Source organism: Muscardinus avellanarius, assembly GCF_963383645.1.
Source record: "Muscardinus avellanarius genome assembly, chromosome: 14".
NCBI lineage: Eukaryota > Metazoa > Chordata > Mammalia > Rodentia > Gliridae > Muscardinus > Muscardinus avellanarius.
Window position 1 is genome coordinate 51887606 of NC_137800.1, and position 13740 is coordinate 51901345.

A 13740-nucleotide genomic window follows, 5' to 3' on the forward strand; every position below is an offset into this window, starting at 1 on the left:
ACATGTCATATATATGTGAAAGTTGTTCAATTTCAGGTTGTTGCAAGATTTCACATAAGTTTAAAACTAGAATTGCAGATAGCGTTACCAGTCCAATATAATTTAGTTAACTTCTTAGATGCGTTAGTTTTACCTAGGCGCAGAAGCTCGGAAAAGTGTTTTACATGTCATATATATGTTAAAGTTGTTCAATTTCAGGTTATTGAAAGATTTCACGTAAGTTTAGAACTAGAATTGCAGATAGCATTACCAGTTCAATATTATTTAGTTTAACTTCTTAGATGCGTTAGTTAAAACTAAGCGCAGAAGCTCGGAAAACTGTTTTACATGTCATGTATATGTGAACATAGTTCAATTTCAGTGTATTGCAAGAATTTCACATAAGTTTAGAATTAGGATTGCAGATAGCGTTAGCACTTCTATATCATTTAGTTTAACTTCTTAGATGCGTTATTTTAACCTAGGAGCAGAAGCTCGGAAAAGTGTTTTACATGTCATATATATGTGAACGTTGTTAAATTTTAGTGTATTGCAAGAGTTTCACATAAGTTTAGAATTAGGATTGCTAATAGCCTTACCAGTTCAATATCATTTAGTTTAACTTCTTAGAAGCGTTAGTTTAACATAGGGGCAGAAGCTCGGAAACGTATTTTACATGTCCTATATATGAAAAGTTGTTCAATTTCTGTGTATCCTATATATGAAAAGTTGTTCAATTTCTGTGTATGGCAAGAGTTTCACATACGTTTAGAATTAGGGTTGAAGATTGCATTACCAGTTCTATACCATTTAGTTTAACTTCTTAGATGCGTTATTTTACCCTAGGCACAAAAGTTGGGAAAAGTGTTTTACATGTCATATATGTGTGAACGTTGTTCAAATTCAGTGTATTGCAGAAGTTTCACATAAGTTTAGAATTAGGATTGCAGATGGCGTAAGCACTTCTATATCATTTAGTATAACTTCTTAGATGTGTTAGTTTAAACTAGACGCAGAAGCTCGGAAAAGTGTTTTACATGTCATATATATGTCAAAGTTGTTCAGTTTCAGGTTGTTGCAAGATTTCACATAAGTTTAAAACTAGAATTGCAGATAGCGTAACCAGTCCAATAAAATTTAGTTTAACTTATTAGATGCGTTAGTTTAACCTAGGCACCGAAGCTCGGAAAAGTGTTTTACATGTCATATATATGTTAAAATTGTTCAATTTCAGGTTATTGCAAGATTTCACATAAGTTTAGATCTAGAATTGCAGATAGCGTTACCAGTTCAATATCATTTAGTTTAACTTCTTAGATGCGTTAGTTAAACCTAGGCGCAGAAGCTCGGAAAACTGTTTTACATGTCATGTAAATGTGAACGTAGTTCAATTTCACTGTATTGCAAGAGTTTCACATAAGTTTAGAATTAGGATTGCAGATAGTGTTAGCACTTCTATATCATTTAGTTTAACTTCTTAAATGCGTTAGTTTAACCTAGGAGCAGAAGCTCGGAAAAGTGTTTTATGTCATATATATGTGAATGTTGTTCAATTTCAGTGTATTGCAAGAGTTTCACATAAGTTTAGATTTAGGATTGCAATTAGCCTTACCAGTTCAATATCCTTTAGTTTAACTTCTTAGATGCGTTAGTTTAACATAGGTGCAGAAGCTCGGAAAAATGTTTTACATGTCATATATATGTTAACGTTGTTCAATTTCAGTGTATTGCAAGAGTTTCTCTTAAGTTTAGAATTAGAATTGCAGATAGCGTTACCAGTTCAATATCATTTAGTTTAACTACTTAGATGCGTTAGTTTAACCTAGGCGCAGAAGCTCGGAAACGTGTTTTAAATGTCATATATATGTGAACGTTTTTCAATTTCAGTGTATTGCAAGAGTTTCACATAAGTTTAGAATTAGGATGGCAGATAATCTTACCAGTTCAATATTATTTAGTTTAACTTCTTAGAAGCGTTAGTTTAACATAGGCGCAGAAGCTCGGAAAAGTGTTTTACATGTCCTATATATGAAAAGTTGTTCAATTTCTGTGTATGGAAAGAGTTTCACATACGTTAAAATTAGGATTGCAGATAGCGTTAGCACATCTATATCATTTAGTTTAACTTCTTAGATGTGTTAGTTTAACCTAGGCCCAGAGGCTCGGAAAAGTGTTTTACATGTCATATATATGTGAACGTTGTTAAATTTCAGTGTATTGCAAGAGTTTCACATAAGTTTAGAATTAGGATGGCAGATATCCCTACCAGTTCAATATCATTTAGTTTAACTTCTTAGATGCGTTAGTTTAAACTAGGCACAGAATTTCAGAAAAGAGTTTTACATGTCATATATATGTGAAAGTTGTTCAATTTCAGGTTATTGAGAGATTTCACAGAAGTTTAGAACTAGAATTGCAGGTAGCGTTACCAGTTCAATAGCATTTAGTTTAACTTCTTAGATGCGTTAGTTTAACCAGGCGCAGAAGCTCTGAAAAGTGTTTTACATGTCATATATATGTGAAGGTTGTTCAATTTCAGTGTATTGCAAGAGTTTCACATAAGTTTAGAATTAGGATTGAAGATAGCATAAGCACTTCTATATCATTAATTTAACTTCTTAGATGTGTTAGTTTAACCTAGGCGCTGAAGCTCGGAAAAGTGTTTTACATGTCATATATATGTGAAAGTTGTTCAATTTCAGGTTGTTGCAAGATTTCACATAAGTTTAAAACTAGAATTGCAGATAGCGTTACCAGTCCAATATAATTTAGTTAACTTCTTAGATGCGTTAGTTTTACCTAGGCGCAGAAGCTCGGAAAAGTGTTTTACATGTCATATATATGTTAAAGTTGTTCAATTTCAGGTTATTGAAAGATTTCACGTAAGTTTAGAACTAGAATTGCAGATAGCATTACCAGTTCAATATTATTTAGTTTAACTTCTTAGATGCGTTAGTTAAAACTAAGCGCAGAAGCTCGGAAAACTGTTTTACATGTCATGTATATGTGAACATAGTTCAATTTCAGTGTATTGCAAGAATTTCACATAAGTTTAGAATTAGGATTGCAGATAGCGTTAGCACTTCTATATCATTTAGTTTAACTTCTTAGATGCGTTATTTTAACCTAGGAGCAGAAGCTCGGAAAAGTGTTTTACATGTCATATATATGTGAACGTTGTTAAATTTTAGTGTATTGCAAGAGTTTCACATAAGTTTAGAATTAGGATTGCTAATAGCCTTACCAGTTCAATATCATTTAGTTTAACTTCTTAGAAGCGTTAGTTTAACATAGGGGCAGAAGCTCGGAAACGTATTTTACATGTCCTATATATGAAAAGTTGTTCAATTTCTGTGTATCCTATATATGAAAAGTTGTTCAATTTCTGTGTATGGCAAGAGTTTCACATACGTTTAGAATTAGGGTTGAAGATTGCATTACCAGTTCTATACCATTTAGTTTAACTTCTTAGATGCGTTATTTTACCCTAGGCACAAAAGTTGGGAAAAGTGTTTTACATGTCATATATGTGTGAACGTTGTTCAAATTCAGTGTATTGCAGAAGTTTCACATAAGTTTAGAATTAGGATTGCAGATGGCGTAAGCACTTCTATATCATTTAGTATAACTTCTTAGATGCGTTAGTTTAATCTTGGCGCAGAAGCTCGGAAAAGTTTTTTACATGTCATATATGTGTGAAAGTTGTTCAATTTCAGGTTGTTGCAAGATTTCACATAAGTTTAAAACTACTATTGCAGATAGCGTTACCAGTTCAATATCATTTAGTTTCACTTCTTAGATGTGTTAGTTTAACAGGCGCAGAAGCTCAGAAAAGTGTTTTACTTGTCATATATATGTGAACGTCATTCAATTTCAGTGTATTTCAAGAGTTTCACATAAGTTTAGACAAACAATTGCAGATAGCGTTACCAGTTCAATATCATTTAGTTTATCTTTTAAGATGTGTGTTTAACCTAGGCGCAAAAGCTCGGAAAAGTGTTTTACATGTCATATATATGTGAAAGTTGTTCAATTTCAGTGTATTGCAAGAGTTTCTCTTAAGTTTAAAATTAGAATTGCAGATAGCGTTACCAGTTCAATATCATTTAGTTTAACTTCTTAGATGCGTTAGTTTAACCTAGGCGCAGAAGCTCGGAAACGTGTTTTAAATGTCATATATATGTGAACGTTTTTCAATTTCAGTGTATTGCAAGAGTTTCACATAAGTTTAGAATTAGGATGGCAGATAATCTTACCAGTTCAATATCATTTAGTTTAACTTCTAAGAAGCGTTAGTTTAACCTAGGCACAGAAGCTCGGAAAAGTGTTTTACATGTCATATATATGTGACCGTTGTTCAAGTTCATTGTATTGCAAGAGTTTCACATAAGTTTAGAAAAACAATTGCAGATAGCGTTAGCAGTTCAATATCATTTATTTTAACTTTTACGATGCGTTAGTTTAACCTAAGCGCAAAAGCTCAGAAAAGTGTTTTACATGTCATATATATGTGAACGTTGTTTAATTTCAGTGTATTGCAAGACTTTCACATAAGTTTAGAATTAGGATTGCAGATAGCCTTAACAGTTCAATATCAATTAGTTTAACTTCATAAATGTGTTAGATTAACATAGGTGCAGAAGCTAGGAAAAGTGTTTTACATGTCATATATATGTGAGCGTAGTTCAATTTCAGTGTATTGCAAGAGTTTCACATAAGTTTAGAATTAGGATTGCAGATAGCGTTAGCACTTCTATATCATTTAGTTTAACTTCTTAGATGTGTTAGTTTAAACTAGATGCAGAAGCTCGGAAAAGTGTTTTACATGTCATATATATGTCAAAGTTGTTCAGTTTCAGGTTCTTGCAAGATTTCACATAAGTTTAAAACTAGAATTGCAGATAGCGTAACCAGTCCAATAAAATTTAGTTTAACTTATTAGATGCGTTAGTTTAACCTAGGCACCAAAGCTCGGAAAAGTGTTTTACATGTCATATATATGCTAAAGTTGTTCAATTTCAGGTTATTGCAAGATTTCACATAAGTTTAGATCTAGAATTGCAGATAGCGTTACCAGTTCAATATCATTTAGTTTAACTTCTTAGATGCGTTAGGTTAACAGGCGCAGAAACTCAGAAAAGTGTTTTACTTGTCATATATATGTGAACGTAGTTCAATTTCAGTGTATTGCAAGAATTTCACATAAGTTTAGAATTAGGATTGCAGATAGCGTTAGCAACTCTATATCATTTAGTTTAACTTCTTAGATGCGTTAGTTTAACGTAGGCGCAGAAGCTCGGAAAAGTGTTTTACATGTCATATATATGTTAAAGTTGTTCAATTTCAGGTTATTGAAAGATTTCACGTAAGTTTAGAACTAGAATTGCAGATAGCATTACCAGTTCAATATTATTTAGTTTAACTTCTTCGATGCGTTAGTTAAACCTAGGCGCAGAAGCTCGGAAAACTGTTTTACATGTCATGTATATGTGAACATAGTTCAATTTCACTGTATTGCAAGAGTTCCACATAAGTTTAGAATTAGGATTGCAGATAGCGTTAGAACTTCTATATCATTTAGTTTAACTTCTTAGATGCGTTAGTTTAACCTAGGCGCCAAAGCTCATAAAAGTGTTTTACATGTCATATATATGTGAACGTTGTTCAATTTCAGGTTGTTGCAAGATTTCACATAAGTTTAAAACTAGAATTGCAGATAGCGTTACCAGTCCAATAGAATTTAGTTAACTTCTTAGATGCGTTAGTTTTACCTAGGCGCAGAAGCTCGGAAAACTGTTTTACATGTCATGTAAATGTGAACGTAGTTCAATTTCACTGTATTGCAAGAGTTTCACATAAGTTTAGAATTAGGATTGCAGATAGCGTTAGCACTTCTATATCATTTAGTTTAACTTCTTAAATGCGTTAGTTTAACCTAGGAGCAGAAGCTCGGAAAAGTGTTTTATGTCATATATATGTGAATGTTGTTCAATTTCAGTGTATTGCAAGAGTTTCACATAAGTTTAGATTTAGGATTGCAATTAGCCTTACCAGTTCAATATCCTTTAGTTTAACTTCTTAGATGCGTTAGTTTAACATAGGTGCAGAAGCTCGGAAAAATGTTTTACATGTCATATATATGTTAACGTTGTTCAATTTCAGTGTATTGCAAGACTTTCACATAAGATTAGAAAAACAATTGCAGATAGCATTACCAGTTCAATATCATTTAGTTTAACTTTTAAGATTTGTTAGTTTAACATAGGTGCAAAACCTCGGAAAAGTGTTTTACTTGTCATATATATGTGAACGTCGTTCAATTTCAGTGTGTTGCAAGAGTTTCACATAAGTTTACACAAACAATTGCAGATAGCGTTACCAGTTCAATATCATTTAGTTTATCTTTTAAGATGTGTGAGTTTAACCTAGGCGCAAAAGCTCGGAAAAGTGTTTTACATGTCATATATATGTGAAAGTTGTTCAATTTCAGTGTATTGCAAGAGTTTCTCTTAAGTTTAGAATTAGAATTGCAGATAGCGTTACCAGTTCAATATCATTTAGTTTAACTACTTAGATGCGTTAGTTTAACCTAGGCGCAGAAGCTCGGAAACGTGTTTTAAATGTCATATATATGTGAACGTTTTTCAATTTCAGTGTATTGCAAGAGTTTCACATAAGTTTAGAATTAGGATGGCAGATAATCTTACCAGTTCAATATTATTTAGTTTAACTTCTTAGAAGCGTTAGTTTAACATAGGCGCAGAAGCTCGGAAAAGTGTTTTACATGTCCTATATATGAAAAGTTGTTCAATTTCTGTGTATGGAAAGAGTTTCACATACGTTAAAATTAGGATTGCAGATAGCGTTAGCACATCTATATCATTTAGTTTAACTTCTTAGATGTGTTAGTTTAACCTAGGCCCAGAGGCTCGGAAAAGTGTTTTACATGTCATATATATGTGAACGTTGTTAAATTTCAGTGTATTGCAAGAGTTTCACATAAGTTTAGAATTAGGATGGCAGATATCCCTACCAGTTCAATATCATTTAGTTTAACTTCTTAGATGCGTTAGTTTAAACTAGGCACAGAATTTCAGAAAAGAGTTTTACATGTCATATATATGTGAAAGTTGTTCAATTTCAGGTTATTGAGAGATTTCACAGAAGTTTAGAACTAGAATTGCAGGTAGCGTTACCAGTTCAATAGCATTTAGTTTAACTTCTTAGATGCGTTAGTTTAACCAGGCGCAGAAGCTCTGAAAAGTGTTTTACATGTCATATATATGTGAAGGTTGTTCAATTTCAGTGTATTGCAAGAGTTTCACATAAGTTTAGAATTAGGATTGAAGATAGCATAAGCACTTCTATATCATTAATTTAACTTCTTAGATGTGTTAGTTTAACCTAGGCGCTGAAGCTCGGAAAAGTGTTTTACATGTCATATATATGTGAAAGTTGTTCAATTTCAGGTTGTTGCAAGATTTCACATAAGTTTAAAACTAGAATTGCAGATAGCGTTACCAGTCCAATATAATTTAGTTAACTTCTTAGATGCGTTAGTTTTACCTAGGCGCAGAAGCTCGGAAAAGTGTTTTACATGTCATATATATGTTAAAGTTGTTCAATTTCAGGTTATTGAAAGATTTCACGTAAGTTTAGAACTAGAATTGCAGATAGCATTACCAGTTCAATATTATTTAGTTTAACTTCTTAGATGCGTTAGTTAAAACTAAGCGCAGAAGCTCGGAAAACTGTTTTACATGTCATGTATATGTGAACATAGTTCAATTTCAGTGTATTGCAAGAATTTCACATAAGTTTAGAATTAGGATTGCAGATAGCGTTAGCACTTCTATATCATTTAGTTTAACTTCTTAGATGCGTTATTTTAACCTAGGAGCAGAAGCTCGGAAAAGTGTTTTACATGTCATATATATGTGAACGTTGTTAAATTTTAGTGTATTGCAAGAGTTTCACATAAGTTTAGAATTAGGATTGCTAATAGCCTTACCAGTTCAATATCATTTAGTTTAACTTCTTAGAAGCGTTAGTTTAACATAGGGGCAGAAGCTCGGAAACGTATTTTACATGTCCTATATATGAAAAGTTGTTCAATTTCTGTGTATCCTATATATGAAAAGTTGTTCAATTTCTGTGTATGGCAAGAGTTTCACATACGTTTAGAATTAGGGTTGAAGATTGCATTACCAGTTCTATACCATTTAGTTTAACTTCTTAGATGCGTTATTTTACCCTAGGCACAAAAGTTGGGAAAAGTGTTTTACATGTCATATATGTGTGAACGTTGTTCAAATTCAGTGTATTGCAGAAGTTTCACATAAGTTTAGAATTAGGATTGCAGATGGCGTAAGCACTTCTATATCATTTAGTATAACTTCTTAGATGCGTTAGTTTAATCTTGGCGCAGAAGCTCGGAAAAGTTTTTTACATGTCATATATGTGTGAAAGTTGTTCAATTTCAGGTTGTTGCAAGATTTCACATAAGTTTAAAACTACTATTGCAGATAGCGTTACCAGTTCAATATCATTTAGTTTCACTTCTTAGATGTGTTAGTTTAACAGGCGCAGAAGCTCAGAAAAGTGTTTTACTTGTCATATATATGTGAACGTCATTCAATTTCAGTGTATTTCAAGAGTTTCACATAAGTTTAGACAAACAATTGCAGATAGCGTTACCAGTTCAATATCATTTAGTTTATCTTTTAAGATGTGTGTTTAACCTAGGCGCAAAAGCTCGGAAAAGTGTTTTACATGTCATATATATGTGAAAGTTGTTCAATTTTAGGTTGTTGCAAGATTTCACATAAGTTAAGATTTAGGATTGCAGATAGCCTTACCAGTTCAATATCATTTAGTTTAACTTCTTAGATGCGTTAGTTTAACCTAGGCGCAGAAGCTCGGAAAAGTGTTTTACATGTCATATATATATGAATGTAGTTCAATTTCAGTGTATTGCAAGAGTTTCACATAAGTTTAGAATTAGGATTGCAGATAGCGTTAGCACTTCTATATCAATTAGTTTAACTTCTTAGATGCGTTAGTTTAACCTAGGCGCAGAAGCTCGGAAAAGTGTTTTACATGTCATATATATGTGAAAGTTGTTCAATTTTAGGTTGTTGCAAGATTTCACATAAGTTAAGATTTAGGATTGCAGATAGCCTTACCAGTTCAATATCATTTAGTTTAACTTCTTAGATGCGTTAGTTTAACCTAGGCGCAGAAGCTCGGAAAAGTGTTTTACATGTCATATATATGTGAACGTTGTTCAATTTCAGTGTATTGTAAGAGATTCACATAAGTTTAGAATTAGGATTGCAGAGCGTTAGCACTTCTATATCATTTAGTTTAACTGCTTAGATGCGTTAGTTTAACCTAGGCTCAGAAGCTCGGAAAAGTGTTTTACATGTCATATATATGTGAAGGTTGTTCAATTTCAGTGTATTGCAAGAGTTTCACATAAGTTTAGAATTAGGATTGCAGATAGCATAAGCACTTATATATCATTAATTTAACTTCTTAGATGTGTTAGTTTAACATAGGTGCAGAAGCTAGGAAAAGTGTTTTACATGTCATATATGTGTGAGCGTAGTTCAATTTCAGTGTATTGCAAGAATTTCACATAAGTTTAGAATTAGGATTGCAGATAGCGTTAGCACTTCTATATCCTTTAGTTTAACTTCTTAGATGCGTTAGTTTAACATAGGTGCTTAAGCTCGGAAAAGTGTTTTACATGTCATATATATGTGAAAGTTGTTCAATTTCAGGTTATTGCAAGATTTCACATAAGTTTAAAACTAGAATTGCAGATAGCGTTACCAGTTCAATATCATTTAGTTTAACTTCTTAGATGCGTTAGTTTAACCTAGGCGCAGAAGCTCGGAAAAGTGTTTTACATGTCATATATATATGAATGTAGTTCAATTTCAGTGTATTGCAAGAGTTTCACATAAGTTTAGAATTAGGATTGCAGATAGCGTAAGCACTTCTATATCAATTAGTTTAACTTCTTAGATGCGTTAGTTTAACCTAGGCGCAGAAGCTCGGAAAAGTGTTTTACATGTCATATATATGTGAAAGTTGTTCAATTTTAGGTTGTTGCAAGATTTCACATAAGTTAAGATTTAGGATTGCAGATAGCCTTACCAGTTCAATATCATTTAGTTTAACTTCTTAGATGCGTTAGTTTAACCTAGGCGCAGAAGCTCGGAAAAGTGTTTTACATGTCATATATATATGAATGTAGTTCAATTTCAGTGTATTGCAAGAGTTTCACATAAGTTTAGAATTAGGATTGCAGATAGCGTTAGCACTTCTATATCATTTAGTTTAACTTCTTAGATGTGTTAGTTTAAACTAGATGCAGAAGCTCGGAAAAGTGTTTTACATGTCATATATATGTCAAAGTTGTTCAGTTTCAGGTTGTTGCAAGATTTCACATAAGTTTAAAACTAGAATTGCAGATAGCGTAACCAGTCCAATAAAATTTAGTTTAACTTATTAGATGCGTTAGTTTAACCTAGGCACCGAAGCTCGGAAAAGTGTTTTACATGTCATATATATGTTAAAGTTGTTCAATTTCAGGTTATTGCAAGATTTCACATAAGTTTAGATCTAGAATTGCAGATAGCGTTACCAGTTCAATATTATTTAGTTTAACTTCTTAGATGCGTTAGTTAAACCTAGGCGCAGAAGCTCGGAAAACTGTTTTACATGTCATGTAAATGTGAACGTAGTTCAATTTCACTGTATTGCAAGAGTTTCACATAAGTTTAGAATTAGGATTGCAGATAGCGTTAGCACTTCTATATCATTTAGTTTAACTTCTTAAATGCGTTAGTTTAACCTAGGAGCAGAAGCTCGGAAAAGTGTTTTATGTCATATATATGTGAATGTTGTTCAATTTCAGTGTATTGCAAGAGTTTCACATAAGTTTAGATTTAGGATTGCAATTAGCCTTACCAGTTCAATATCCTTTAGTTTAACTTCTTAGATGCGTTAGTTTAACATAGGTGCAGAAGCTCGGAAAATGTTTTACATGTCATATATATGTTAACGTTGTTCAATTTCAGTGTATTGCAAGACTTTCACATAAGATTAGAAAAACAATTGCAGATAGCATTACCAGTTCAATATCATTTAGTTTAACTTTTAAGATTTGTTAGTTTAACATAGGTACAAAACCTCGGAAAAGTGTTTTACTTGTCATATATATGTGAACGTCGTTCAATTTCAGTGTGTTGCAAGAGTTTCACATAAGTTTACACAAACAATTGCAGATAGCGTTACCAGTTCAATATCATTTAGTTTATCTTTTAAGATGTGTGAGTTTAACCTAGGCGCAAAAGCTCGGAAAAGTGTTTTACATGTCATATATATGTGAAAGTTGTTCAATTTCAGTGTATTGCAAGAGTTTCTCTTAAGTTTAGAATTAGAATTGCAGATAGCGTTACCAGTTCAATATCATTTAGTTTAACTTCTTAGATGTGTTAGTTTAACCTAGGTGCAGAAGCTCGGAAAGGTGTTTTAAATGTCATAAATATGTGAACATCGTTCAATTTCAGTGTATTGCAAGAGTTTCACATAAGTTTAGAATTAGGATTGCAGATAGCGTTACCAGTTCAATATCATTTAGTTTAACTTTTAAGATGTGTTAGTTTAACCTAGGCGCAGAAGCTCGGAAAATTGTTTTACATGTCATATATATAGGAACGTTGTTAAATTTTAGTGCATTGCAAGAGTTTCACATAAGTTTAGAATTAGGATGTCAGATAATCTTACCAGTACAATATCATTTAATTTAACTTCTTAGATGCGTTAGTTTAACCTAGGAGCAGAAGCTGGGAAAAGTGTTTTAAATGTCATATATATGTGAACGTCGTTCAATTTCAGTGTATTGCAAGATTTTCTCATAAATTTAGAATTAGGATTGCCAATAGTGTAAACACTTCTATATCATTTAGTTTAACTTTTTAGATGCGTTAGTTTAACCTAGGCGCAGAGGCTCGGAAAAGTGTTTTAAATGTCATATATATGTGAACGTTGTTCAATTTCAGTGTATTGCAAGAGTTTCACATAAGTTTAGAATTAGGATTGCAGATAACCTTACCAGTTCAATATCAATTAGTTTAACTTCTTAGTTGCGTTAGTTTAACATAGGTGCAGAAGCTGGGAAAAGTGTTTTACATGTCATATATATGTGAAGGTTGTTCAATTTCAGTGTATTGCAAGAGTTTCACATAAGTTTAGAATTAGGATTGCAGATAGCATAAGCACTTATATATCATTAATTTAACTTCTTAGATGTGTTAGTTTAACATAGGTGCAGAAGCTAGGAAAAGTGTTTTACATGTCATATATGTGTGAGCGTAGTTCAATTTCAGTGTCTTGCAAGAGTTTCACATAATTTTAGAATCAGGATTGCAGAGAGCCTTACCAGTTCAATATCATTTAGTTTAACTGCTTAGATGCGTTAGTTTAACCTAGGCTCAGAAGCTCGGAAAAGTGTTTTACATGTCATATATATGTGAAGGTTGTTCAATTTCAGTGTATTGCAAGAGTTTCACATAAGTTTAGAATTAGGATTGCAGATAGCATAAGCACTTATATATCATTAATTTAACTTCTTAGATGTGTTAGTTTAACATAGGTGCAGAAGCTAGGAAAAGTGTTTTACATGTCATATATGTGTGAGCGTAGTTCAATTTCAGTGTATTGCAAGAATTTCACATAAGTTTAGAATTAGGATTGCAGATAGCGTTAGCACTTCTATATCATTTAGTTTAACTTTTTAGATGCGTTAGTTTAACATAGGTGCTTAAGCTCGGAAAAGTGTTTTACATGTCATATATATGTGAAAGTTGTTCAATTTCAGGTTATTGCAAGATTTCACATAAGTTTAAAACTAGAATTGCAGATAGCGTTACCAGTTCAATATCATTTAGTTTAACTTCTTAGATGCGTTAGTTTAACCTAGGCGCAGAAGCTCGGAAAAGTGTTTTACATGTCATATATATATGAATGTAGTTCAATTTCAGTGTATTGCAAGAGTTTCACATAAGTTTAGAATTAGGATTGCAGATAGCGTAAGCACTTCTATATCAATTAGTTTAACTTCTTAGATGCGTTAGTTTAACCTAGGCGCAGAAGCTCGGAAAAGTGTTTTACATGTCATATATATGTGAAAGTTGTTCAATTTCAGGTTGTTGCAAGATTTCACATAAGTTAAGATTTAGGATTGCAGATAGCCTTACCAGTTCAATATCATTTAGTTTAACTTCTTAGATGCGTTAGTTTAACCTAGGCGCAGAAGCTCGGAAACGTGTTTTACATGTCATATATATATGAATGTAGTTCAATTTCAGTGTATTGCAAGAGTTTCACATAAGTTTAGAATTAGGATTGCAGATAGCGTAAGCACTTCTATATCAATTAGTTTAACTTCTTAGATGCGTTAGTTTAACCTAGGCGCAGAAGCTCGGAAAAGTGTTTTACATGTCATATATATGTGAAAGTTGTTCAATTTCAGGTTATTGCAAGATTTCACATAAGTTTAAAACTAGAATTGCAGATAGCGTTACCAGTTCAATATCATTTAGTTTAACTTCTTAGATGCGTTAGTTTAACCTAGGCGCAGAAGCTCGGAAAAGTGTTTTACATGTCATATATATGTGAACGTTGTTCAATTTCAGTGTATTGTAAGAGATTCACATAAGTTTAGAATTAGGATTGCAGAGCGTTAGC